General features: G+C 47.8%; 1 protein-coding gene across 1 annotated transcript in view; it reads right to left on the bottom strand.

The window, feature by feature from the left end:
* The window catches only part of Tsp74F (Tetraspanin 74F), a 339,549-nt gene extending 316,262 nt beyond the window's left edge, over nucleotides 1-23,287 (bottom strand). Inside the window, exon 1 of the mRNA XM_089564383.1 lies at nucleotides 22,853-23,287. The gene's annotated coding sequence lies outside the window, so the exon portion shown is untranslated. The remainder of the gene's footprint in view (nucleotides 1-22,852) is intronic.
* Between the last annotated feature and the right edge of the window lie 1,040 nt (nucleotides 23,288-24,327).

Genomic DNA, 24,327 nt, shown 5'->3' with positions numbered 1-24,327 from the left:
ACCGCTTAACGTCTGCACCACTGCGCCGGGAGGGGTATGAGGACTCCCAGGGGTCAATATGAATGTATAGTACAGAATGACCTTCTGCATAAGGTGAAGCCTAAGTGTCCGCTCCAATTTTTGTGAATGCAGTGCTCAGTGGTTGCAAATCTGTTCTTGGTTTTGCTCCTGTGTCTTCCGTGCACAGCCAAGAATGGAGTTTCGAGCGTACTGCAAACTAGCGCTAAACAGTTTGTACGTTTGTTGCCGGCGGTTTCGCTTTTACCATAAATGCGTGCTCCTAAGAGAGCGAAGACACGCAGCAAAATATGCGCAAACGCAGTCGAGCCCACAGTACGCGCGTTCGCGCCTTATAAGTGAGTCGCAGAAGGAACAATTACCAAAGTCTATTCAAAATCTTGGACGAGTGAACTTCCACTGCTCGCGTAAGTGAGTATGCATATTTGTCTATGCTGCAATGAGAAACTTTATTGTCGCATGCCTGCAATGCATGTAGCCTCTACGTGTAACTCGGTATGAGCGTCTCGAGCCGTACTTGCTACTTATGTCGGCGTATCGTACAGCCGGCCAAATCTTTAGCTGGCGTGCGCGACGGCCGCTTTTTCTGTGCTCTTGCTCTTTGGGAAGAAGCAAACTTGCGGATAGCTCAATATTAAGCATGGGCTTAGTGAGCCTGTGCTCAAATTTGATATTTTCGCAAGTTTTCTCCGTAATAAACTACAGGAGCACGGAAAACGCGGCCGACACGCACTCCATCTAAAGATCTGACCGGCTGTAAATAGCAAATACAAGAAGCGGTGTGTAATGAATAGCAACGATTATGATTATTTTCAAGTGTGACGACAGTGACGTCCAAGTGCACCGCAAAAATTCGTTAAGACGATAACAATGTCCAGCGTAGCGGGCACTCTATAGTGTGCATGTGAATAAAAATTTGTAAATTATTAAGTTTTCTTTTTGCAGGATCCAACAGATAGGAGGCATCGAAGATGCTCAGTTATATGGAATGACGGCAGCTATAGAATGACGGCATCGCTTCAGTGGCGGTGTAGCTTTTAAATTACTCCCAGAATAGTTTCATACTTTACATGTTCTTATTTTATAGGTTTTCATGCATGGACATGTGTGGAGAGTCTTTCTAGCATCAGAACCAGTTTTTGTATACATGTGCATCCGCATCGAAAGGGACATAGGGAAGAGGGATATTTCTAGGCTGTACACATATAGGTCGATAATTTCTGTGTATGGTGATTTCTGCCTGATGCGCGCAACGAACATTGAGTGCAAAGCGACCACGCCTAGGCGAATCATGCCGAGGAAACTTGGACACTTTCCGCATTTCGTCACTCAGTTCTCCTTACTCAAGTAGGTGGAGTCCTGCCTTTGACGATCAGTTCCACGAACTTCAACTAAAGAATTGAACATGATCTAGAAATTTATTTTTGTATTCGTTATCCCATCGCAACCTCATGCTTCCAAGAATTTTATGCGATCAAGCAAAATACTGTCTTTAAGAAGTTTATTATGTTAGCGAATCTCCCGATGCGCGGCGAACACGGCCAGCGGAAAAAACGCAGTCGTCCGACAACCCTGGGCGACGGGGCGACCAGCAACCCTGGGGAGGAAGACGAAGAAGGAAGAGACGCAAGATGGACGCTGGACTGTACGCACCTATGTAATGACTCTTAGCTAACCTTGTTAATAAACAGTTGTTCAAAAAAGCAAAAAGGCATCCTGCCGTTAATTCGCGCTCGAACACGAGAAAAAGCTTATAATTATAACCTTACTTTATGGATATGGCTTCTTATGTTGCTCGTGTATACCGAACATATTGATCTCCTTGCGTGTTGGTGAGAAATTTGAAATTTGTACTTTATTAAAACGGCCGTTATTACTTTCGTGATGAAATGTGCCTCCATATATAATGTCCTGTCCGGCCTTTGATACAAAAAATAAATGAATGACTGAGCTTCTGGAAGATCTCATTTGGTTTCTCAAGCTCCACTGCTCTTTTTTAATTCCACATAACGTTAAAGCGCATTTAGCTTGAGTTTCATTGCCATTTTGCCAATGGACCGCGCGATTAGCTCCGTGCGAGGGCGGAAGTTTCCTCTAACTTCTGTAGATCTTGTGGCCGAAGTTCTGCATGAAGTGAAGAACCTAGCATTCAGATATGACACCCAGTGAGGAAAACATGGATATATTTGCTTGTACAGAACCTTCTTGCCTGCAAATGGACCTACACTGCGTTGCTCAGTCCGGTTCCTGATTACGTTCCCCATGTCATGCGAATGGATGTCCATCCTCCGAAAGCTAGGCAATTAGAATGACCGTGGGAAGGCGTAATGCTCGCATATTCTGCCGCCGTTACGAGTTTTGCGCGAATCGCATTACCGTTACATGCCAACGCAAGCAGAGAGGAAGTCATAGAAGCACTGAGGCGACAAACAATTGGGTTAATCGATTGTGCGAATGGCGGCTGCAAATGTATTTACCGTTTATTTCTATCAAGTACATGAAAAAAACCAAAAGAATAAGAGGAGAGAAGTAGGTCAGTACAGTTCAATCATGATCTAAATCTGGCAATAATAGCCTGCATTTATGCCTCGGATTTGACGTTGTACGTCTAAAGTGCGCGCAGGCTGCGGCAACCAGGTAAGCGGTCAGTGCCAGCTAACAAGAGAGAGAGAGGGAAACGAATGGCCATGGACCTCATTTTATGAGATTGATGGTTACGGCATGCTTTATGGAACTGCAATATCAAGAAAAGTTTCTTCTGCAGTGCGCTTTCCCAATTGCTTTTGAACTCGCGCCGCAATCTGAACCACGATCTGAGTGCTTAGGCCACGGTTCCAGAATCTTGGCTACCGTTAGCAGACGGCGAGTCCGAACAGCGCAGGGCTGCCTGCAGAGACAGTGGATGATTGTCAGAGCCCGAGCAGTGGCAAAATCTTTACACATCCTTTCCGCGCGTAGTGTTCAATTATCCTCTATTTTTATGCATGGTGTTAGGTGTAGCTGTCTCATTCTGTCCTCAACACATGCTGAAATATTCAGATGCAGCACCGTATCTGTGTCGAGGAACGTTCATATGAATTATTGGAGAGGTGAAATGCCGGCCACCTCGTACTAGCCGCCATCCTGTTTGTGAAAGCAGCACTGGTTCCATGGTGTGGCTTGCGCATTCCTCACAGTGTTGTAACTGCAGTGGTGAATCCTGACGAAATATACTGTGCATTGTGTGAAGTGGTTAACAAATGAGTGCTTGCAGAGAGAGGTAAAGCGCCGAATGACGCAAGGTTCGCCCCACAGACTTCGCAGCTTTCGCTAGGCCTCACATATCACTTTCCTAATACTCTTGACAAACAGCAGCGAAGAGGACAGTCATCCTGACACCACGACTCTGTTGAGACTGGAGTGCGCATGTCTGTCGCTGCTCTTGGTTCGGTGCCTTGCCCGAAGAAGTAGAAATGAAAAGTTGCGGGGAAACGAAGATAATTGTGGGGACTGTCTACATTAGACCCATTGGGAACAAGACACTGCGCTACCAAAGATGGGTGGGTACAGAGCCATGGAGAGAGCGCCGCCGATCTCTATAGTAGCTTGACATTGTGCAAGCAGTATAGTACAGGTTTACACATTGTTCCTTATTTCTTCACATCACGTGGTGGTTGTCGACAGTCCGTAAACACGCATAAAATCGCGAATAGATAGGACAGAGTAACGATACGGACAGGCTCTGATGGTAAAGTGACGAGATGAGCCTGACAAATATCAGCAGCGAACATGCTGTCAGCAGGGACTGGTTGTGAAGGACATTGAGATGCAAAGGCCCCGATTTAGAAGAAATATATTCTATTCACATGTACTACACCGTTTGCCCAGTTGGTTCGCATCATTTCACATAAAACAGGGCATTGGCGATTTCCAGCAACAATCCGGACGGGAGCTGTCCGTGCTCGTACCGTGACCTGCCTATACGCTATTTTTGTGAGCTTGTATGAATGAACTGCTCAAACAAGGTACCGTAATAGAATCCGTACGGACGCCTTGAGTCTAAGACGACCTCTGAGTGTGATTTCTACGTGATGCACATAATGTGCGCTTGCAGGATACTGCACCTCAGTTCTCTGGAAACAGGCCACGGCATTTCGCATTCCGTCGTCGGGTCGTTTAGAAGAAGGCAAGCAAGTATGGGTTCTAACCTCGGCGAGGAATAATTAGGAAAGTTGGAGTTCAAACACATGGTGCAAGAGTGTCGTGTGGTCTTCGCTGAGGGACCAGCACTGGAACCCTGTTTGGTCTGGTGATCACGTGACTATGATATACTGACTATGATATACAGCGCTTATGCTGCAAAATGCAAAAAAAAAGTGGACCCCGCTGCAAAACATGTTGGCGTTGCACCCGTGCCTCGGTAAGAGGGAACTCGGCTATGCAACTCGTTGAAATCGCCGTCCGGAGCCCAACAATGCTCTTCGATGTCTTCGGAGAAGTGTTGAAGTCCTAAGTGCAGGGTGCAAAGAAGCAAAGCGGCTGAGGTGTATAAGGTTACAGCAGGTATTTTAAGCACGGTCGAAATAATGTTCCAGAAGAATTTTCCACCCTGTATTTTACACAGTTCCTCACCATCTCGAGCGCGTCGGAACCTTGGAAGAACGCTAACTCCGGACGAGAAGGCATGTCGATGACTGAAAAAACTGCCGACCGATCATCGTATTGCCCGTTGTCTTCAAGGTATTTACTAAGGTAATTGCTAATATAATTAGTGAAATCTTACACTTCCGTTCAGCAAACGACCATACAAGGCTGGCTTTCGTAAAGGCTGTTCGACAAAAAAAAAAAAAAAAAAAAAACTTATTCGCAGAATCAATCAGGTGATAGAGAAATGCGTAGAATATGACCAACCGCTATATATAGCCTTCATAGATTATGAGAAAGCATTTGACTAAGTCGAAAGTGAGCAGTCATGTAGGCAACACGCAATCAGGGTGTTGAAGAAGCATACGAAAACGTACTGGAAAATGGCTATAGGGGCTGCACAGCCACTATGCTCCACTATAAGGAAAGTGATAAAATCTCACTCACGAAAGGTGTCAGCAAGGAAGGCAAAATCTCTCGAGTGCTATTAGTGTTTACAGGACCTATTCAGACACTCAGAATACTTGAGTGAAAAGATTTGGAGATAAAAGGTATTCAAAGATACTTTATCAATCTTTGCTTTGCTGATGCTCAGGGAATAAATTGCAGTTTGATCTAGGACCCATACACGCAAATAAGAATGGTGTCTCTAAAAGTTAATTTAAAAATGTAAAGTAACGTTCAGTAGTCTCGGAGGACCAAAACAGTTTGTTATAAGGAGCGAACCACTGGAAGTAATAAGAGAATGTATCTACTTAGGGCAGGTGGTGACTGCAGATACAGACCACGAGAGTTAAATAACTAGGAGAATAAGAACTGGGTGGAGCGCATATGGCAGGCACTCTAAGATCACGATTAGCAGCTAGACAGTATCTCTCAAAAAGATAGTATACGACAGCTGTGTCTTCTCAGTACTCACCTGTAGGACGGAGGTTTCCTTTATCAAATAATGTACAGACTTTCTATAGACTTCTTAGATATTCTATTGCCTTCATATACCAGGTGTTTCAGCAAACTGTTTCAGAAATTTTTTAAAGTCGGCTTTTTGGGGTAAAATAATGGCTTTGGCGGCATAGTATTGCCAGTATTGGCGACACCAGGAAACCGGTGGATCGTCTTAAGTAGCAAGCTGGTTAAATAATTTCTAATAATTAACTTTTTACATAGTATATTTATGCGCATAGTTGCAATTAGAGATTTTTAGCTGGTCTTTAGTAACAGCCATATGAGTTTTTCAGAATTCAAGAAACGCGATTACCCTTGGCGCTGTTGCTCGACAAAATTTGGCTTTTTCTACTAGTTACGTGCACTAGAGGGGTTGCTTTGCTTGCATGCTTTCGAGAGCGTATGCACTTTCGCACAATCCAGCCAAATTTTGTGGAACCAAAGCGGCGAGGGTATTCGCGTTTTCTAAATTCTAAAAGCTGATACGGCTCTTACTAACGACCGGCTACAAATCCCTAATTGGAACCAGTTGCCTATCTGCGATAGTTAAAAAGTTAGGCATCAGAAATTAGTTAACCAGCTTACTACTCAAGACAATTCACCGGCTTTCCGGTGTCCGCAACCACTGGCAATACTATGCCGCAAAATCCATATTTTTACCCTAAAAAGCTTATTTTTGAAAAATTTGTAGTCTTCTCTGCAACATCTAGTAGATATTTTCTTTTGCGTACTTAAAGTCTGCAGACGGTTCATAGACGCATTCTACTAAAAGTGTATGGTCATATATCGATAAAGTACCTAAAGACTGTCAATAGGACTTGTATTACCTATAGACTAGTCTAAATAATTTGTCTACATAAATTTTTATAGGGGCTGCAGGCTAACCAGAATGCTGGAAATTAGGTTGCTGACAGCGCTGCGAACTATGGAAAGTAAAATGATTGGTGTAACGTTAAGAGAGGGGAATACAGGAGAATGTGTCAAGGAAAAAGTGCGAGTTAATGATATCCTAGTTAAAATCAAGAATAAATGGGCATGGCCAGTGCATGTAAAGGTAGCGTAAGGTAACCTATTGTCCCATTGGGTAACTGAATGGATTCCAAGCGAAAGTAAGCGTAACAGGAGGCGGCTGACAGTTAGGAGGGCGGATAAAAATGCAAAATTTGCGTGGGTGTGGTCACAGCTGGCATAGAACAGGGTTCATTGGTGGACTTAGGAAAAACCTTGTCCTGTACTTGACATAGTTAAGCTGATGACAATCAAGAGTGGAATTTTGATGCGATAGATGGGCATACTAGGATTGGTGCCATCATTAGGTAAATGACGTTTTCATGAAGCCATAAATTTTTCACTACACAAATCTTGTTTTCAAGAAGTAAAATGTTGCCGTTGTGCGCCGTCAGCTTTATGTGAAGCGCTTCGACGCGCACAGAAGTGTCAAGTTATCAGCATATCTACAGAGTAGACTGCATCACGGTGTCAATGATATCAACTTAGCTATAATGATAAACGTTTGCCGGCTTCTGTATATATGTTCGATTTCATGACAGTATGGAGGGCTAGTCATATTGTGTATAGAATACGCACTCTTGGACTTCGGAGGCTCCTCTAACACAGAATGCTCAGTCTATGGAATAAAAGTGTTTAACGGCTCGTGTGAACCGGCGGAAGCCCTCTTAATCACCGAAAAAGAGGCTCCAGCACAGCGGAACCGCTACGTTGCTTGCGATGCGTGTTCGCAAAGAGCACGGTTCTTCTTTAGCTCACCCTCGCGCAAAATCTTCCGAAATCAGTTTGTTTCTATGGAACAACATCCAGCTCGCGACAACAGGCAATCGACACTCTTCCCTCATAAAAACCCACACCGCATTCAGCACGGCACTACAAGCGCAGCTCACATCGTTGTTTGAGCAGGCGTAGGCAAACACGTGCCTATATATCGTCTCGATAGGCGTGTAAAGGCACGCGAGGGGTATAGCTTCACAGTTCAATTACACCTGACAGCCGCGCGGGCGCGTCTTATTTACAAACGCGATAAACCGCTCGCGGCACCGTCCAAGCCAATGTCTTCTCGCGCGCAACCCACCTGCATCACGTAGTCACGTGCGCGCACTTACTTCACGTGTTTATACGAGAAGTGGCAGGGCTGCCATCAGTGCGCAGGGTGGTTCCCGTTGTACACCTCAGTGGTCAGCCTGCATCCGGCGTACGAAGCGCTGCGGCTCAAAAATTACGGCGCCCAGCCGCTCGTGAACGGCGTGCTACCCGAAGGTGCGGCGTCTGCTCTGTGCGTATAATGCACGTTCGTTGGGACTCCGAGCTATTCATTCACGGTAAGCAGGCAGCCATTGCTGCTATGGACGGCTGGGGTGAGAAGGAAAGAAAGCGAAGGGTGTTAGCACGCACATACACACGCGTACTGAGACGCTGGAGTATCTAAATAAGGAGGCGATCGTGCAACGTCTAACCGTGGGTACGACGCGGGATGAATAAGTCATGAAGCCTGAGTCTTCCAGCAGGCTTGCATTGGTGTTACATAAGGCACACCCGGGAACCTTCTATACGGGGTTCCCTGTTCAGGTGTAGCCGCGAAAGGGACGCATACCTGCCTGCCTGGCTTGTAGGAGCGCCCTGTAGTCGCGGCAGGATGTCCGTGGTGCGTACGTATGTACGCGAAATGAGAAACAGTTTGAAATACGCTGAAAACCGAGGGTGAGGGGGTTGCACATTTGTCTATATGCTCGGCGAGCGACGAAGAACGCACCTACGTGCGGCATCTATACGCGTAGGACGGTGGGCGCTCCGAGTTTCCCGCTAAACTTGCAAATAAGTACTACTGCGCCGTTTTACTTAAAGTGGAAGCTGTTTGTCTCTATGAGCAGGTCAACCGCCCGTACCCGACTATGGCATACCGATGAGTTTGAGCCTGGTGTGTTCGTTATTAATCATGCCCTGCATGCTGACGCTTGAAAGAAGGCTTTCATTCGCGGCGATAAGCACAGCGAATGCACCTTCATTAAAATGACAATGTATTTAGCCTTTGGAAAGTTTAGGGCAGTGAAAAGTGAATTATAAATAACCTTTTCCCGACGCTCCAAGCAACTTCAATCGTGTGGTGTTATCTAGATCTGTATTCTCTGTTGACTTTTTTATTTCACTTGAATCTTTCATCACTTTGCACTTTGTATCTGCCTGCTCTTGCGCAACGAGGATACCTTTAAAGCTATACAAAGCAACGAACCTTAAGAATCCACTACAGTTAGTTTTATGTAATTTTTTTCGCATGAACGCCATACGCGAACATACAGGGCCGAGAAAGAGGAGGATATTAGGAATAAAGGAACGGCGCATTACAGTCCCTCAGTGAAGCTCTGGCCTTGAGGTTTTGCGTGGGCGTCAGTGCGAGGTTCCCAGAACGGGCGTTTCCAATGTGTAGCCGTGTTATGAGTTGCCACACCGCAGTTCTGAGCACAAGTGGCGTGCACCGTACGCCCGGCACAGTCGTGCTTCGCTAATGCGCACACCTTGGTTCCCGAGAAACGCTCTGCATGGAGTGAGTTTTGCTTTACGACGGATCGTCTAGAAAGTAATTTTTTTCAGAAAAGTAAAACTTTTCCTCTATGCTCAGCACTCCGTAAGGAAGGACATAACTCTTGCCGCTCTGACCAAGCTTCTTGCTTTCCGGGCGCCGAGAACAAAGGCGAGTAATCAGAAGGCACATCGCTTTAAGCAAGCGAGACGCCGCGCCCTCGAACCCAAGTAGCGAGAACGAAACAATATCATTAGTGCACATTTTTGGACTTTTACATGAGAATCACTATGAATTCATTCTTTGAAATCATTTCAGAATGAATTCTTATGAAAGGTGAAAAAAATTATTTTTTCGTCAATCTTTTGCATTCACAGAATGTACTCAGGGCGAGTTCTCGTTCTGCCTTTAACCGAATGCGCCCTGCCGCAGTGGCTCAGTGCTTACGACGCTCGGCTACTGACCCGAAAGACGCGGGTTCGATCCCGGCTGCGGCGGCCGAATTTCGATGAAGGCGAAATTCTAGAGGCCCGTGTACTGTGTGATGTCAGTGCACGTTAGAGAACCCCAGGTGGTCGAAATTTCCGGAGCCCTTCACTACGGCGTCCCTCATAGCCTGAGTCGCTTTGGGACGTTAAACCCCAATAAACCAAACCAAACCATAACCGAATGCATCATGGCTGCTTTCCACTGCAGGCAATGTTGATTCGTTCCTGCATCTTTTTTCTTCGTCGACCGAGCACTTTTCAGCTGCGTCTTTAATTTACAAGCCATGCCGCGATTCGGGCCACGCTTTGAGCAATCAAGAAGCAGTACACGAAAACTTTGGAAAGTCAGTGCCCCTCGCGAAAATACGTTCCTTTCTTCTCTCACTCCTCCCTTTATTCCTTCCCTTACGGCGCAGTTCAGCTTCCCACCAAGATGTGAGACGCATACTGCGCCATTTGCTGTCCTCAAAACCCAACTTTCTACACCAGCCTTCCTTGAGCAAATCTTTGCTTGTCGCACACATTCTCATTCCTCGCCACTCAGTACTGGCGAAACAATTCGGGCCTAATGCAGCACACAGGAGCTTACCCTTTACAGCATACCATTGCGCAATGTTGAGACTGCTTACTATAGTTCTCGGCACGTGGGAGTTCTCGCTGGGTTCGGCGGCATACGTTCGGCACGGAGTCTTGAGGTATTAACCCAGCATACTCTACGTGTTCGTTTGCAAGCAGCTCACGTTCTCACGCTATACGCCTAAACGGGCCAGCTGGCCCCATTTAAAGACAGGTGCTAGAAAACCTGAGGCAAAGATTGCGCGGAACATTCCTCGTTGTTCGGCGTATTGCAGAATGGTATTCATTCGTGCTCAGCGCACGTAAGGACACCGGTGAATACGACGGAGTGGGAACACTCCCTCGCTCTGTTTCATCGATCTTTTTGGTCTCATTATACAGTTTACCGTTCCGTCACCATCAGCCCTCTTCTCAGCGCAAATCGATGACCTTAATTACGCTGGTTAGCTGCTAGCGAAGTTGGTGGTGCGTCATGGCGCCTCCGCGTGGCCGATCATTTAATTACCCAGAGTTCGAATAACAGTCGCATGCGTATACAGTTGCACCAGCGTCACTTGGTTACAATGGTTCACTTGCTGAAGCATTCTTCTGTGGTCTACGCAGTTCGCTACATGCTCAGGCGTCCCTGCTCACAAGCGTGATTTCACACCTAGAGTCCTGAGCGCAACGTCGGTTTAGCATAGCGTATACCGTTTACCGTTAACGCTTACCGCGGCCTCCAATGCGCATGCCCACATGGCGTCACCTCCACGTGCACAGTGGCAGCCGCGGTAAGCGGTAACGGTAAACAGTGTACGCATGCGAATACTGTACAGACGACTAAGGTGCCTCCAAGTATACCCCGCCCCCCTTCTCCATCACGTTAGAACAACGGGCTTAAATAACCTTCCGCATGCCAAACTTCGCTTGTAGCCATTCCCCGTGCTAGTCCCAATTTCGCATGTTAGCAAAGTTGGCCCACTATGCGATCATTAGTGTCCTCATCACGAAATGTCATCTCGACGTATATATGTCACTGGGTGCGTGTCTATTCCTCTTTTCGGCGTTACAGTTCAGGGAGTCATTCGGCATAGGAGAGACATACAGCGTGGACGTATACCGGAATAGCTAGGTGCTTTCTACCCGTGAGCAGAACTGCACGTCCCCACCTTGAGTGCGCATGTGTCGCAAGCACGTGGTTGGCCCTGTATGCGCGTAAGCCAGTGCGGCTCCGCTATGCTCAGCTCTTAATAATTTATGGAGACATTTAGCATAGGTGAGACATCCTAGCGTATACTTATCCTAGCGTTAACCAGATGGCAGCTGCGCGCGCCATGGACTCTCTTCTGCGAGTGCGCAGCTGGCGCCCAGTAAACCGGTATACGCCTACGCTAGCATACGTCTCCGCTATCATGTGGGCATGTATTCACATAGGCGTATGCCGGATTAGCGGTTGCCTGCTACGCATGTGGAGTGGCATCTATGCGGCCACGCATAGCTTCCACTGCCGGTGCGCAGCAACCAACCGGTAATCCAGTGTACAGCCTTTGCCAAAATTAACCAGGCTGTACGGTTTGCTTGTCAGTTGTCCATTAAAGCTATTATGCCAGCCCTCAAGCTCTAAATCTCTATACGGTAAGGAGAACCCCTGTCCTCCCCTTCAAAAAACTTTTTGACCTTTAGGGAAGGCTCTGCTATATGAATGAGAAGCAAACCATGCAGCCTGGTTACTTTTGGCAAAGACTGCACATCTAAATCAGTTCGTCGACGGGCTGCTGAAACTCTCTCAAGGCGATCATCCTCGCGTTACGTAGTCTCATGCGTGTATAGCCTGCTTTCTCTTATTTCCACTGGTAGCTGGTGGGGGCGCGTTTAACCTCTGGGGGACGTGGTTAACCTCAGCGATTCACGTCGACCAGTCGGCTCTTGTCCACTTACTCAAAGGTCATATGTAGCACCGTGATTTGGAATTAAATAAAATTCGCTTCTTTCTCTACTGGTAGCGAGAATTCAAGAGTGTCGCCTGTGATAACACGTGACCTTACACCGCATTTCTAACGCCCAGCACGATGAAGGCATCTCCTATATGCCTACGACTGACTACTCCTGTCCCACTTACAATGCGCGCGGATAGTGACCATCACTCCGGGATGCAAATCGACTGGCCCCACTCTCCGCCCAAGATGCAAGCGTGGCGCCAGCTCGCGAGATATCGACGCACCACTCCGCTCGAACGGTGGCGCTGTTTGCAACCCGTTCCAGCAGGCCCGGTCAATGGGCAGCAGAAACAGACCTGCGAGAGGGCGAATGACTAACGAATGTCTGGAGAAAAGCAACGCCTCACCACGTGACGAAGCCGGGGCAAGGGACACTGATTAATGGCGGTGACTAATGCACCCCTAACATGACAGGTGTAAAATGGAACCGGCGACGTTGAGTTACGACCGCGGTGTAAGATGGCAGGCGTGAAATGAGCGGCCCTTTTGAGCCGCATATAATCCGCTCCGAACGAGAAAAAGTGAAATATGGAAGTTGGGCAGCGCACGCGGACGTGTCGGAACGCGGAGAACAAGTTGTCTCTCTCTGAACGGCCTTTGCACGGGTGGCGCAGCTTCTTTGGCGCGCTGGCCCCCGCTGGGCTCAAGGACGAGGCTTCCATTCACTGCTGCAGTGGCCAGAACATGACGGAGGACTAAAAAGTAAAGGTTCTACAGGAAGCGCCAGTTAAGATATTCGAGCCTACTTCTAAATATCTCCAGGCGATGATGACCAAATTGAAGACGGCGTGTTGCACCCGCCAGCAGGATCGTATATTTTTTATTTAAATGTACACAGCTGCTTACTATTGTTGTTGTGGCTCAAAAAATACACGAGTGTGTTTTTTGCGAAGCATGCTACTTTAGCTACCACTTCAGCCCTTCACCGTGGTTATGCGCCTCCAAATCACGTGATACATGACGTCACACCACGTGACACGATGGCGTCACGACAGTAGAGAAACGGGGGCCCACCTCGCGCCGTCGCTGTGGTTGTGCGCCTCCAAATCACGTGATACATGACGTCACACCACGTGACTTGATGACGTCACGACAGTGGAGAAACGGGGGCCCACCTCGCGCCGTCGCTGTGGTTGTGCGCCTCCAAATTACGCGACACGATGATGCTTCGCATTCTCCAGGCTTAACCAAGTCAAGCCTCAGCCATTTTTTTCTCTCTTTCCTTCTTTTTTGCTTAAACCTTTCCTTAACGTCGTGCACTTCCTCTAGCGTGATTAAGAGGCCAGGAAGGAACCGTGTGTTGTTGCGCGTGTTGAACGGCTATGACATCTCGTCGAAAAATACCCGACCCGCGAGCGCCCGTTCATCAACCCCACGGGTATTTCTATGCGTGCAGCTGGTTTCGCTGTGCACATGAATTACAAAGAGCGGAACGCAGGCAAACGGTGAACGAGGTGCGAAAGCAAGGCAGTTCTTATTTTTTTCTCATTCTTAAACTGCAACTTATGTACCCATTTCTTTTGTGTTTCATTGATTATGACGCTGATGATGAATTTTTATGGTGCGAGGGCAACTTTGCGCAAGCGGCGCCATACCAGAAGGTATTTTCGTTTGCTGAAGATCAGGTCGAACACCACTTCTCAGGCATTTCGCCCCAGATGCAAGCACCAGGCCTAAAGAATAAGCTTGTACCCATTGTATCCCCGGTGGCTACCCGGCGGCATTGGGGATCCCAGCACCTTTCGCATGCGAGGTGGATGGCCAAACCAACAGGCCACCACTGCGGTCAGTTTTTTTTTTTTGTTGCTGTTGTTGTTTTAATCTTGCGCTTTATAGGTGAACTATAAGTTCTGAATGGCGCCTCTGTGCAAGCGAATAGTGCATCCTCGATGCCATTTTGTACAGTCCACTGGCAGCTTCAAAACAATGCCTTTGATAATGTGGAAAGGCGAACGGTCTTCACGGCAATAAACAGTTGGACAAGTCGCTAACAGAAGTAAGCCTCTATAGTTCACATCGAAGTCAGCACGGACGGCTTCGAGGGAGAAAATTGGCAAAGGAAAATTAAACCGCATGGACCTCCACTTTTAAGATCAAAAATGTCTGAAGAGGAGGGCGCAAATTCACCCTTGGACAGCGCCAACTCCATCATCGGATTCTATTGGTTAAGCTCTTTCGCTGGACAGGCAGCGCCATCTCGCGGAGCGCATCGTCGCTACCTAGCATAAGTGTCTATTAGTTCCACCGGGTGGTAATGCATATAAATGAAGTGCTTAACGTTATCCAAGCAATTAACCCGCATATTAGCACCGGGTCATTTTGTCAAAAATGATGGCGCGGAATTTGCCGATAACAACGGAACTGCGCGAGAACACAATTTTTTTTTTTTTTGGCGCTAAAGGTGAAGAAAGACACACGAGTTTGTACATAGCTGTTATAGGCCCTTATAGTTATGATGCAACGTTTCCAAGCATCGTGGCAACGTTGTTGCCGTTATCATACACAAAACTATCTTGGAGCGTAGCTGCATAATAAAAAAGATGGTTTTAAATGGACATCGGCTGAAGCGCGAAATCCCCAATAAACACATAACTATTCAGTGAGCCGCAACCAACTTTTCACCCGCGACTTGACTGCTGTTAAGAAAAAACGCACCGCCTTGCCTCCCCAGTCTCATCCACCGGTCATTTATCTTTAGAGTCGCAGTATATTGGTGGGTGCAACGCCATCGCAAGTCGCTAACTGCGCCTCATTATCTATCCCAAAAACTTATGTATGATGCCAATATTATTATTATTACCATTATAAATAATAAATAATAATGAAAATAATAATAAGTGATGATCAATTCTGAGACAATAAAAATGAATATATATTCTTTCTTGTAGTTTCTTCTTCGTTGTTATATGCGTTATCCATGAATTCCTCGCATTAATGAGTGCGCTTTGTGCGCGTTATTTCTTGCTTATCCGGAATCGGATAATTTCTGGCCCCCAAGTTCTGGTCTGTTATGAACGACTTTTGGCAGCTTTTGCATTTCGTTTGCGTTTGCTTTGTGCATGTTTGTGCTCTTTGCAAACACATTTTTGTGGTTCCTTTCATTTAGACCATACGGGTAAAGCACGATAATACAGATAATTTCCATACGCAATGTTCCCGTGTGAGAGTCTTTAGGGGATTCCTTAAATGGTTGCTGCTGTAACTTCCATCGACATTCGAACTGAAAACGTACACTAAAATTAAACAAAAGACGACGCTAACAGACCAGCGGCGTGACCGCTTTGTCACGCGAATGGGTTGGGAAGAGATGCAATAAACGTCTACCTTATCAGGCAAGAATAACGCATGCATAGTAGACCAGGAACACCTTCAGACTTCCTGTAATGATAGCGCCATCGCGGTTTTGGACAGCTGCCACACCTTGTTGTCACTAACTTGGGGCGCATTGCCCAAGCTATATGTACAGCTGCGGACAAGTGTAAACAGAGCGCACCGTTGCCTTCTAACATTTTTCAGGCGTTTTCTAAAGGAAATTGCCAGCTATAGTATGCGCATGCTGTTACTTGACACACACGCGCTTCCTCATGAAAAAACAGCGTTTCTTCATTTCGGATTGGGAAAGCATGATAGCACTTAGGATGGAACAGTGCGCTCCCCTCCACATTTTCTTCACAATTTTTCGTTTTGTCGTTTTCATTGTTGCTGTTCTCTCTTTCACTTACTTCCATGGCTCGAAATACGTTGCGATGAGTTTTAACCTGCACAGAGCAGCTCTACCTCTGGTAAAGCGAACCATTTCATTTCATAGGCATCGGTAATTATACAACGATACATTAACGGCCGCCGCGGTGGCTCAGTGGCTATGGTACTCGGCTGTTGACCCAAAAGACGCGGGTTGGATCCCGGCCGCGGCGGCTAGAATTTCTTTGGAGGAGAAATTCTAGAGGCCCGTGTACTGTGCGATGTCAGTGCACGTTAAAGAACCCCAGGTGGTCGAAATTTCCGGAGCCCTTCACTACGGCGTCTCTCATAGCCTCAGTCGCTTTGGGACGTTAAACCCCATAAACCAAACCAAACCAAACCAAACCATACATTAACGAACCACTTGGAGCACCCATAAGCAAAAAAAAAAAATTGAGCAACATTTTCTGCGTTCTTTTCTTTCTTAGCTAATGTACACACGTCACTATGATAAACAAACTCAAGTCGCTCCGAAAGCTCACGACAGCGTGTAATTTCCGGGGCAGTGCAAACAAGCCGACGTGACGACGGTGCGAGCGCCCACGCCCACCGCTGGGATTCGTTTCCCGATTAAGGGCGGGCAGCTTTCGGCGGTGACGGCTACAATGAGTGCAAAGTGTTTCATTACCCGGCGCACCTCTTTACAAGAGCGCGCGCTCATCCCTTCACGACCAAGAGCGTCAGTTCACGCTCGCCCGCGTAGATGCAGGCAGTCCAGCTGTCGGCATGCGAAACCGAACGGAGGTGGGGAATGGAAGAAAGGGGGGGGGGGGGGGGGGGGGTACCAGTCAAACTCGTTCTTCACGGTACGCGCTGTGTGTAACCCTCCTCTCCGGGGCCGCAGTCCGACGACGAGTATACGACGACAGGCAATCTCTTCCAGTGTCTCTTCATCGCACTGTGGGTATGCACACGCTTCTGCTCGTTTGTCAATCAACTATAGCCGGCTGACTGGCTCGGCGGCAACGGGGCTATCGCGTCCACCAGAGGGAACCGTCCCACAAGCGGCACGAGGGAGAAGTGACGGACAAGCTGGCGGGGCAAAGGTGGCAATTTGGTGTCGCGGAGCGGCGGCAAGAACCCACGCTCCGAAGAGCGAAGGCATGCGCTGGAATTGAGCGTGGAGTGCAAGTACATCGTGCGGTGTCGGCGTCGTTACACTCTGCCTCATTAATTGCGTGCAGCGCTTTTGAAGCTAGAACTTGGGACCCGAACGCAGAAAGCTACTGCCCCATAAGGACGGCTCCTTATTGCCAGGCGCGTTGGCTCTCGTACCCGTTTGGCTATCGTTACTACCTTACGCTAGCCAATCTGGAATTACGCGTACGAATAGCCTTGAGATTAAGGCATCTGAGCAGCTCACACCATCTCCAGCCTTGGCAATTCGTTATGGTTATAGCGACGCGCGAGTCCGGTGCCAACAACGTAGGCTGCACGCATCAGGGGACTACGAGTAAGCTGAGGGTGGGAAATTAATCTTCTTGTCACCCCTTGCATCTTGTTTTCTTGGATGATTGGCACCTGGGATATAAACTGACGTTTGGGACTTCGAAGGCAGGGCATGTAACGGGGACACATAGAACACAAGAAGAGAGCGCCCCCAGCCCCTTCCCCTTAGCGGTTCCCTCCCTTCGTTACTTCGCACATTTTGGTTGGTTGTCCGCTGTCCATGTTCGTTCACTTACAAAGTATACGGTTTTGTCTTTCGTGCATTTCTAAGTCAGAGACCAGCGCCAGGAAGTGTGCGTGCCCAGCTCAGTTGTCTGGGTCACCCCATGCAATTCATGGTAATACGACATCATAGCCTCTATCTGCACTCCACATCTCCCTTTCCTTCCACTTACCCCCGTGAACAGTAGCATGCAAGGGTCCCATAACCAGCGGCCGACCAATACACCTCGCTTCTCATTAAACATGCTTTATCGCTCTTTGTAAAGCAGCGTAGAAATAGGTAACCTGCCGCCGTTAGTGAATTACCACTTTTGTCTGCAATTTGTCCAGCAACAGCTCGCTAACCCATAAGTAAGGAGAAACAAACAGCGTGACGGCTGTTAGCATTGCCAAGCACAGAGCTGTGCCGTCAGTGTTACCACCATGCGCTTTTTATGTTTCTTAGCTCACTGATCATCACCGACTAGGCCAGTATTCCTTGTTAGCGGGCTAACTTCAGAGACCACCGTAAGTTATGATTACGCTAAGTTCGTGTCCATAACGTGCATGTTAAAATACTACCGTTTTATGTTCACGACATTGGTTTGATATCTACAAATCTCTGGTGAGGCCATACACGCGGGTGGGTGTTTTTCACTCACCTACACGAACACGCACGCACGCACGCACGCACGCACACACACACACACACACACACACACACACACACACGCACAATAGTTGAGAAGACGACACTGAACCAGCACTGATATTCTTGTAAATAATACTGACACACGCTTAAAAACATCAGGCTTTGCTGACGTTTTACTGGGGACCGGCCTTCATCAGAGTGGTGCCTGAGTGTTCCAGACCAGTATTTATAGGGGTTTGAAAGAGGCTGCTACAGTGCACCTTAGTTAAGAGCCCAAAAAAAGAGGGAAAAAGGCAGGAAAGGAGGGAGTATACATACATACATACATACATACATACATACATACATACATACATACATACATACATACATACATACATACATACATACATACATACATACATACATACATACATACATACATACATACATACATACATACATACATACATACATACATACATACATACATACATACATACATACATACATACATACATACATACATACATACATACATACATACATACATACATACATACAACCGGGGTCAAAATTACATGGACCGCATGCTCCGTAAACGAAGCCGACAGCTCTCTTGTTAGCCGCCAGCTGGAGATATCACACCTGTGGAGGTGATAGTCAAAACCCGGCTCTTTCACCTCCACCAGTGTAGTCTCCAGCCGAGAGCTGATACTAGAGCTACCGGCGTCGTTTGGGGATGACACGGTCCAGAGATTTTTGTCCCCGACTGTACATATGCACATTGCATAGTATCTACATAGATGTTTACAAGACAATGCGGCTTCTGAACGGATACTTCTAAACTGAATTTTATTTCTGAATACAATAATTAAGAACTTAGCTTGCTAGTCTTCAATAGTTTATTATTTCCGGAGAACGGAAGAAATCCCGCAGACCAAGCCAGAAGACACTCTGCAGCTTTCAGTTGATTTTATGGGGCTTGAACACGCTCTCTTTTTTAAAATCTTGGTTACCTTTGGTTGGAACACCTGGTACCAATTGAGACGAAACGTGCATTTCTTTTCGGATCCTCACCAGGAAGCAAATCACGCGAACTAGCGATCAAGATGCCGTATAACAGTTCTTGTTCAGGCGTAACTTGACAAATCGTCTGAAGTGTTTGTCGCTGTCAGGTGTAACGGTTAATACCGACACACCGCAGAGAATAATGTGGATAGTTAGGCCAATTTGATCCGTATAGTCTATTGCAATGACCAGCAGGAAACAGACGCAGCCACAACGCAAACGTAGCCACACGACGATTGCTGGACAAAAGCAGATTTTATTGTTCACGTTCGTATGTTGCTTGGCGACGGAGACGAATGTACTTTCGAAAAAAAAAATCAGTTATTCAGCATTCGTCCTGTCTCTTCCTTGTTCTTTATGTTCTGTCTTTTTTTTTTCAGTTGGCTTACGTCGAGGGCTTCTGCAGCGTCATCTATATATCTGCATGGTGCCGCATTCGGAGGAAGTAATTTTTAGCTTGCTTTTAGTGTGAACGCACTACTTAACGGAGTCAAACTCAACCAAGAACCTTGTGAGAAGCTTCGAAGTAACTCGGGTAAGCTCGGGAAAGTTCGGAGAAGTTGTAGCCAATGGTAGGAGGGCGTCGCGCCAGCTGCTGCCGAGTAGAGATATGAAGATGGAGAACAAGAAACGCGGTTGCGTGCACATTGCTGAAAGAGGAGGCGAAGAATGAACACATGCTTTCGCACGTCTACTCGGTTTAACTACTTTAAAACGTACCACTTTTTTTAGTTCATCGCAATATGACCAGTGGAGTATCCTCTCTGTGAATCGATTAACCTTCTCGTCCTCCACGGCACGCATGTCAACAGCGCATTCCAAGACGCCTCAGCGAACGTTGCCGTCACTTTGGCACATATACCGTGGTGGGAGACAGACAGGTGAAGGGCTGTCTGCACCGAGGGCAAGCAAGAACGGAAGAGTGCTGAGGAGGTGCAGCGGTGTTGCCTCACAGGCGCGTGAGTGAAGAGGGCGAGCTGGTCAGCGGTGAAGGGGAAAGGCGCTAATGCCCACGCGCTAGCAGTTACGTCCAAAGGAAGGAAGAAAAACCGGACAGCCCGGCACTTCGTATCGTCACGTGGCGGCAGGGAGACATCGATGATGGCACCAATAAGATGCCGTGGCGCGTTTCTCTTTTGCTTCTGGGTCTCTTTTACTGCTCTCTTTAGTTTCTGTTTATCCTTCTATTTCTTTTTCTTTCTTTTTTCTCGCCTGAAGCACGGCGACCGCCTGGTCGTTTTCGCTTCCGGCTGGCGCTCCTTTTGAGGCCGGCGACAAACCCCGACGACCGAGAAGACCTAAACGGCACGTGACCGCTACTGTGCAGTCGGGGATGGTGAATTATGGGTGCGAGGGGTGGATTATCTGGCAACTATGAGAATCCAAATTGTTGGAATTAACAAGCGCCGATCGAAAGTTCTTACGGCGCCTTCCGTTTGTCACCCGCATAGCCATTGGTCAGACTGCGAAGGTAAAGCTTCGCGCGCTCCTGGCTTCAATGCTGTATGAAACATTAAGCGTCTGTTGTGCGTTCATTTCCGAGCATCTTATGTCTTCGTTTGTGTCTAATATTGCGCTACTAAGTCGGAGCGTTAAAAAAAAAACACACACACACACAAAGTACACCCCTCCTTTTATGCGTGTATTGTGCAATGAAATAACACATGTTTAATGTAGGTTTAAATTATGCAGAATTGAGGAATGTGTAAAAATGGATTCATTTTTCGCCTGTTTGTCAATATTTTTAACAAGTCGAGGTAACGAAGCAAAATTTTCACGCGGATTATGCTTGTATGGAAACAAAACAAAGCTACACGATATGCAGAAGCACGCTGGATCCTTCGACTAAATTCCAAAAATTCGCCAACGACAAAGCAGGAAAATCACTTTCAATATTTTTCACGCGGACTAACGACAAAATGTACCTACGGATTACATAAAGGGTTGCGCCACAACTGAGTGAGTACAGCAGCTTTCTATTGGTCATAACGTCAATTGCAACGAGGCTTGAGCAACAGCGGTGGAAAAAAAATATTGTCAATACGAAAAGTATTATGAGTCTGACTCCGTGGCCCCTGTATCAAACAAGCGGATTAATGAATGCCAATCCTGGACGGAAAGATGTAATTACACAAAATTTTGTTGGATTGTCCACTCTAAAAAAGCTTGATACCCAGAACTTACACAACACGCTAATAAAACCATGGTTATGTATTTCGGCACCACATTCTGATGTCAAGAAGTCAACATAAAACCGCGACATAGCATAATGGGGTCAGGGGTGGTGTGTGCAAGAAGCAAGAAATGTATTCCTCGAGTGCGACCCATGTCTTTCCGATCTTGTGCAATGCGCGGCTGCGTCAGGAGCATGTGACTAGGAGTGAGCAACTGACCCATCTTTTCAAGGATTTGAGGACGTGCGAGTCGGCAGGGATCCCCGCGTGATGTGTCCTTGTGTATAAACTAACGCGTATCAGAGGAAAAAGATTTTGAACACAGTTATTCCGCATTTGTGAGTTTGTAGCGAGGGTGCAACGTGATGACAGTCTTCCACGAAGAGCAAAATTATATGGGGCAGCGGCTACAATGCACACTGAAAAAGTGCAGTCCGCCACGCTCGTAGTTTTAACGTCACAGAGCACATCAAACACCCAGCGGTTACGGCTAAAACTTCTTCAGCCGGACAGGGATATGATGGAAGTGGCGCTGTTTGAACACGTGTAGCGGAAATAATTCCGATATGTTTGCAGATGCGTTTTGGATTCATAAGCTGAGCTGCATGTTTTTCTTCTCCTTGGCAATGTTTGATGTTTCGTCATTCACAGCAGCATTGAAAGCGTTAAAACTTATCGTCATGAACATTGCACCACTAGACGGCAAGAATGGGCGTTCATAGTCATCTGCTCGCTTCCTACGTTTTTGCAGTGTGACCACGCAACATAACGCGCGCAGATCTATTCAATTATGCCCGTTGAGGAAATTCTGATATGACTGCCTTTCAAAATCCGGCAACCTCGTTGGTACAAAACTCGCAGATTCGGGAGCGTCCTGCCACCTGCGGCAGTTAAATAAACTACGACGTACGAAAAAGCAATAACTGCCAAAGATGCCATTAAGCCTGAGGACATCATCATCATCATTGCCGATAGGTAAGTGCGGAATTCATTTGAGGCGCCACCATCTGCTGAGCTCCACAAACAGACCGCCGATTATGCAACAGCTATGCTTCTCAGTTTCCTGACTGCAGCGATTAAAGAAGCCTGGGTGCATGTTCATTAAATTTCGGCGACAAATTAATTTCTCACTTTCCATTGGGTTTCGGTTTGGTTTTTACAGTCACCCTGAGCATCCACACAGAAAGAGAGCCTTGCATCGCGTGTTTAAGAGGTCGCATTAAATTACATCAGAAAGAAACGTGTCCGCCGTCCTTGGAGCCGAAGGACATTTTTTCTAGTATCGTTCTGGGAGCACAGAGATCCTTTACAATCATCCCATCTTAACTCGGACTTCATTTCGGTGCATACGGCCACGTGCAGTTTCACATTTAACTTCGATGTCAATATACTAAGAAAAAAAAATTTAAGTTCCCAACGTTTTTACTCACCCTATGATGTCAAGCGGCACTCCGCTCCAGATTAACATGCCCACAACGAGGACACTTCTTCGCTCAAATCCCACTCGTCACTATTGAAGCGCACTCTGAGACAGTGCGAAGAACAAACACCAATCGGGGCGCAGTTTCACGGAAGCGACACCGGAAACCTTCCACACTTTCACTGTCCGCGAAACTGCGGCACTGCCGGCTTGTCCCCTCGCTCGTCGCGCTGCTGTTCTCGTTCGGGTAGCGCGACAGTGGGGAACCGGTAATCCCAGGACGAACGGCAGCAACACGTCGTTGAGTTCGGAGCCCAAGGGGGCACCCAACCAGAGTGTCCCGGACGCTGAAAGCTAGCGATTCGATCCCCAAAAAGCGGCGGTTCGGGCAGCCAACGCACACAGCACTCCTCCTTCCTTGATGTGGGCGGAGGTAACAAACACGTGGTCAGGCTTCTGTAAAGACACAGGTAGCGAGAACAGTAGCGTCGGCGGAGGACGTAGCAGCTTAGACTCAAAGCACGAATCGGTCACGGCAAAACAACAGCGCACGTGGTTTCACTTTCCGCGGCCCGTCGCACCGAGCACAACAAGCTTGCGGGACTGGTTCTGGAGTTTGCTGGGACGACCGCTATACCGCCGTCTAAGCTTCGCTGGATCACACGTCTACGGGACGTCGGGTGGATTTTACTACACGACAGCAGAGCGCGCGCTCGTTCGTATGGCGCTGGCGCCAACACTGCTTCCTTCCGCCGCGTTCGGCTTTCGATGGCGCTGTTCCGGGACACCAGCCTATAACGGGACCGCGCTTGGCGACTCCCTCGCGCTCAGGCAGCGGCGGCCTCTTCGCGCGCTCTCCCACCTGGCGCGATGCGGCGCACGCCGGAAGGAAAGGGGGCCAGCGAAGAACCCGTCATGTGGGACGACGACCACGTTACGTCGCCGCTGCAGCCTGCCTCCGGAAAAGCGATGCCCCCTGAGCGCGCCGAGCGGGCCTCGGAAGGAAGCGGTCAGCACGGCGGCTTCCATCCACCTTCTCGAGCGCCGCCGTCGAAGCCCGGCCGGCTGGCCGCGCGGTTTCCGAAGCCCAAGGGCCTTTCTGGAGCACGATGCGCGTTCGCTTTCTCCCGGCGTGCCCCCCTAGTGTCAGCGAGGGTCGAACTCGAGAGACGAGCGCGTTCGCTTTCTGTCGTGGCTACCGCTCGGCCTCGCTGACAGGGTGCTTGGGGTCATCACTGCCGCGGGCCAGCTCCCGGGAGTTTGCATGTCTTGGATGAGCGGTCGGGGCTAGCTTGTTCAAAAGGAGGCGCAATGATCGCCTGTGGTGGTACGGACACATCCGCAATCGCATCTCGATTAATTTCTACGTTGCTACACCGGTTGTTCATGATAATGCATGCAAATACATGACCTAAATTTTTGTACAACAAACACCTCTGCTCTCCTGGTTCATGTTTCGTAGGGGTAGGAGTGAAGTTTGGAAGC

The sequence above is a fragment of the Amblyomma mixtum genome, chromosome 1, assembly GCF_055824585.1.
Source record: "Amblyomma mixtum isolate Tamu chromosome 1, ASM5582458v1, whole genome shotgun sequence".
In the NCBI taxonomy this organism is placed as follows: Eukaryota; Metazoa; Arthropoda; class Arachnida; order Ixodida; family Ixodidae; genus Amblyomma; species Amblyomma mixtum.
This window is presented reverse-complemented; position numbering and strand designations above follow the sequence as displayed.